This window comes from Myotis lucifugus, unplaced genomic scaffold (assembly GCF_000147115.1).
Source record: "Myotis lucifugus unplaced genomic scaffold, Myoluc2.0 scaffold_1747, whole genome shotgun sequence".
NCBI lineage: Eukaryota > Metazoa > Chordata > Mammalia > Chiroptera > Vespertilionidae > Myotis > Myotis lucifugus.
The window spans coordinates 39,375-45,031 of record NW_005872795.1 but is presented as its reverse complement, the minus strand read 5'-3'; positions in this window follow the sequence as shown (position 1 = coordinate 45,031).

The following is a 5,657-nucleotide window of genomic DNA, read 5'->3' as shown; positions in this document are numbered from 1 at the left end:
TTTAGATAATGAAACCCACCCCCTGGCACTGAGCTGAAGGTCAGGCTGACAACACACCTGCCTTTGGCAAGGTATGTTTCCAGGGCATGGCTCTGCCAGGCACGCTGGATTCAGATGACAACCAGCTCAGGGGCCTTTCTACATGTATGTTTATATAAAATTAAGGGCAGAGTGTGAGTGACTCGGAAAGCCCTTATTAGCCAAACCAAGCTTCCCCGATATACAACAGCCCCCCCCTCCTCCCATAAAGAGTCAGCAGTGAGCTCAGCTTGATGCAGAAGGAAAACACAGAAGAGAGTAATGCATGGTAGAGTTGGAGCAGGAATGGCTGCCTCAGACCACTGCTTGTCTTCCTTCGGAGACATTCCCATATTCTTTCAGTGGCTATTTATTGAAGACCTACTATGTACCAGGCCTGTGATATATTGTAAATAGGCTGAAATTTGCAAACAGCAAAGGGTAGGGAAGCAGTTTATAAAATTCCAGGTTGCCATTGGAGAATATTTAGCTTTTTTTTTTTTTTTTAATATTGGGGGACCAGGTGGGCAAGTCCAGAAGGACTTCCACTGATGCTCAGGCCGCTCCAACCTTTTATTGATCTGGGGTAGCCCTTAGGTAAGGAGATTTCAATGACACACAGATTAGCTCATCAGCAGACAATTTCCAGAAATAGGCAGAATATCTAATCAACAATAATCAACAAGGATTTACATAAGTATCTAAGGAATTAAGTGAACTAAGGTGGGGATGATGCTTCAGCTACCATTATCTAGATTAACTGGGTGGTGCACAGCTCCGACCTTTGCTAGGGCTTCAAAGGTCATTAGCTTTTGGGGGTCTCTATCTATGCTTAGCTAGTGAAGACAATAAGCGGTTTCCCACAATTGTGAACACACAAGAAAAAATTCACTAAAACCACATTCTTGACCCAATGAGCACTTCTATGTCCTTCGCTCATTCCAGGATTATGTAAGGCTGCCCTTGCTCTTCTTGCCATCTATCCTCTGCGCCTTGGTCACTGCCTTCTCTTGAATCCCTTTTTCAGGGCCAGCACCGACAGTGGTTCTCAACCTTCTGGCCCTTTAAATACAGTTCCTCATGTTGTGACCCAACCATAAAATTCTTTTCGTTGCTACTTCATAACTGTAATGTTACTACTGTTATGAATCATCATGTAAATATCTGATATGCAGGATGGTCTTAGGCGACCCCTGTGAAAGGGTCGTTCGACTGCCAAAGGGGTCGCGACCCACAGGTTGAGAACAGCTGGTAGCTCAGCGGACATGGTGGGCTAGAGCGAGAATATTTAGCTTTGAGTCTCCAAGAAGAGGCGTTCCAACTCCCAAAGTTCTGTTATCCAAAAATTTAGCAGCCAAAGCAGAGCAGTGCCCTTGCTTCCCTGAGCAATGCCCTGGCTGGTGCCGAGTGGACTGTAAAAAACGAGCGTAGGAAATGGATCTTTGCAAAGCAGCCCGAGAGATAAACACAGAATTCTTCATGGTTGCCTCTTGGGTTTGACCCCAGGGTCCTTAAAGAGACAGGGATGCAGGGCATGGCTAGAGGCACCAGAATATCATGTTAGAAATCAACTAGAAACCATGTATAGTCAGCCACTGTTTACCGGGCACCCTGCATGCCAGGCGCTGTCCTAGGGGCTTATGATGTGCTGGTGAACACAAAAGCCCCTGCAGCTGCAGACTTACATCCTACTGGGGGCGGCGGACAATGAATGTAACACATAAGCGTGTAGCATAAAATCAGTTCTTGATATGTGCCATGAAGGCAGACCCCAGAGGCAGGGGTAGAGCGAGATGATGTGTGCAGTGGGTACAGACTCTTTTACACAGGAGTCAGTGAAGGCCGCCCAAGAGGACCACCTTTACGTGGAAAGAGGACAGAGATGAGGGATGAGTCCTGTGAATAGTGGGGAGGAGAGCAAGCCTGGCGGAGGGAACAGCAAGTTCCAAGGTCCTGGGGCAGGGCATGCTTGGAAGCGGAGGGACAGGCCGGAGCCCAGTGTGTCTCTGACATAAGTGTGTTTCCTCCTTTTATAAAGGTTGCTCATCATGTTGGATTGTTATGAAAGGAGAGCAAAGAGGATCCTTGCAGACCAAAGTAATGATTTTGAAATTTAAGAGACACTGACTCTTCTCATTTTTGGGAAATAAGAAGAGTCATCTGACAGAAAAGGAAGAAGAAAAATTCTAGGCAGAGAAAACAGCACATGCAGTGGCACAGAGCGGGGGCTGCTAAGCATTGGGAGAGTTTCTGAGAGTTGATATTGGTGGAGTCCAGGTTAAGGGGAGGTGAGCCTGTGGGGGAGGAGGCGGCCAGGCCACAGTGCACCTACTGTGTGCAAGGTCCACAGGCTATGAATGGTCTCCTGGGCAGGAGGTGAGAACAGGCTAGAAATCAGGCTGTCAGCAGGGCCACGCTCCCTCCAAAGGCTCTAGGGAACCTGTCCTTGCCTCTTCTGATCGCCTTCAATCCTTGGCATTTCTTGGCTCGAGGGAGAATAACTGCCGTCTCTGCCTCCAGCTTCACGTGGCCTTCTTCCCTGTGCGTCGCCAAATCTCGCTCTTAATCCAATATGACATTATCTTAACTACAGCTGCAAAGACTAATTTCCAAATAAGATCGCACGCGTAGGAAGTGGGGATTAGGACTTCAACACATCTTTTTGGAGGACACAGTTCCACCCACAGCACTGGTTTACATCCATGGTGTGCCAAGAGGCTGGTGAAGGGCACAGTCCACTCACATGCAGGCAATCAGACATGCATTGTCCGCTGAGAGTTTAAAAGCCGTAAGAAAACCAACTAAAAGCCAGTCTTTTTTATTATCACCATCCTCCCAAAACTCTGAACAACATCAGCAGTGAAACATTCCTTCCTACCGGGGGACCATTCCTGCCACTCCCATCTCCCCACATGTACAACGGTGTGAACATTGGTGCACCACTCAGATTCATTTCCTGAATACAAGCACCTCAGACTGGGTGGTTGAAACCAGCGGTCGCCAACTGGTGGTCAAGGTGTTGGTGGTGTTGGTTTTCAGAGGCCTCTCACCAGACTTATAAATGGCCTTCTTCTCCCTGTTGTCACATGGTCTTCCCTCTGTGTGTGTCTGTGTTCAAATGTCCTCCTCTTACAAAGGACTCTAATCATGTTGGATTAGGGCCCACCCTAATGACCTCATTTTCATTTAATTACCCCTTGAAAGACCCTATCTTCTAATACAGTCACAGACTGAGATACTGGGGGGTTAGCACTTCCATATATGAATTTGGGGTGCAGGGACACAATTTAACTCCTAACACCACTGACACCATCTATTTAGTATTTTAGGTTGTACTATGGTAGTAACAAAAATCCTACTTTTGCCCTTGCTGGTTTGGCTCAGTGGATAGAGTGTCAGCCTGCAGACCAAAGGGTCCTGGGTTCGATTCCAGTCAAGGGCGTGTACCTGAGTTGCAGGCTCCTCCCCAGCTCCAGCCCTAGTCGGGGCTCATGCAGGAGACAACCAATTGATGTGTTTCTCTCACATTGATATTTCTCTCTGTCTTTCCCTCTCTCTTCCACTCTCTCTAAAAATCAATGGGAAAATATCCTCAGGTGAGGATTAACAACAACAGCAAAACCCTGCTTTTCCCAGGACTCTCACTCTCACATTTACCAGTATCTGTGGTCACAGCTGTTACTGCAGCATTTCACTGATGGGCTCCTAGGAACAGTTTCACAGCCATTACTTGATAAAAGAGGTTCATAGGTTTGGAAACAAAACAAGTAGCAGGGTTCCCCAAGCTTATTTTATTACAGAACCCCTTTCTTATTGGTTTACCTGTAAATGCCTCTCAGAGGTGCCCTGTGGAACAAAGTAGAAAAAATAAAAGTTGATTTATGGCAACATAATAATTGCAATGGTATTTTTAGGAGTATATTTAATTGCTCTTACTTAAAAAACACACACACACACACAAATAATGCCACTTATTAAAAATGTAATAATACTCTTGTGTATGCATTTTACTGCAGACAACAAAAAGATAAAAATTTGTAATATTGTTAAGACTATATTTTATGACTTGAATCTAGGATATAGATGCGAACTTGAGAATTGAAGAAGAGCTGATTGATGGTAGTTCTAATGTCTGCGAATTGAGGCCCGCTGGCTAACAGTAGTTACTTCTCATCTGGTATGAGGCTGATGGTAAAGATGGCATGTTCCAGCGAGGCCCTGGAGTGACCTTAGATCCACTAAAAGAATGAAAATAGCAGAAAAGTATAAAGAGTAAAATAAAATCACCCTGAGTTGGACCAATTAGAGGAAATCACGGTGCATGTCTCACATTGCTTTCCTCCTTTTTACTCAGCTCACCTACATTTACTGTGTGATGGTAATGATGCTGCATGTTAAATTCTATGTCCTGTTTTAGTACTTAAATTACATCACAGCCACTTCTCATGTCATTAGAAATTGTTCATAAATATCATTTCTAACAAGTCTACATAACACTTATTCTACTCAATAACATTTAAAACCATTTCCTTGGTAACTTTGGGTTGTCTAATTTTTTTAGATTACAAATAACACTGTAAAGAGACATCTTTAGAATATATATATTAGAGGCCCAGTGCACAAAATTTGTGCACGGGGGGTTGGGGGGTGGACCTCAGCCCAGCCTGCACCCTCTCCAACCTGGGACCCCTCAAGGGATGTCCGACTGCTGGTTTAGGCCCCATCCCACCTAAACAGGCAGTTGGACATCCCTCTCACAATCCAGGACTGCTGGCTCCCAATTGCTCGCCTGCCTGCCTGACTGATCACCTAATCACTCCCCTGCCAGCCTGATCAACACCTAACTGCTCCCCTGCTGGCCTGATTGCCCCTAACTGCCCTCCCCTGCTGGTTATCTTGTGTTGGAGTGATGGTCAATTTGCATATTACCTCTTTATTATATAGGATACTCTGTATTTCTGATAATTTTTATAGAATAGATTCCTTGAAATAAAACTACTGAATATGAAATATAAATATTTAAGGCTTTTAAACTTAGTGTTATTGAAGTATAGGAAAGTGCCCATTTTGCTATATCTATGTCAGTACCAAATATGATACTCTAAAAAAACACACACAACTGCTAACTTGATCAGCAAAATTGATTTTATTTTAATTTTTATTTTCTTAATTACAAATGAGTTTGTATATTTTTCTTATATTCATTAGCTTTCCCTTTTTATTTTTAAAACATTTTTTTTAAAGTTTTAATTGTGGCAAAATACTTATAACAAACTTTATCATCTTAACCATTTTCCAGTGTACAGTTTAGTAGTGTTAATTAAGTACATTCACATTATTGTGCAACCAATCTCCAGAACCCTTTTCATCTCATAAAACTAAACTCTATATCCATTAAACAGCAATACCCCATACCCTCTTCCCCCAGCCCCTGCAACAACCATTTACTTTCTGTCTCTATAAATCTGACTACTCTGACTGCCTCATACAAGTGGCGTTAGATAGTGTTTGTCTTTTTGTGACTGGTTTATTTCACTTAGCATAATGTCCTCAAAGTTTACCCATGTTGTAGCATGTATCAGAATTTCCTTCCTTTTAAAGGTTGAATGATATTCTAGTATCTGCATGTACTACCTTTT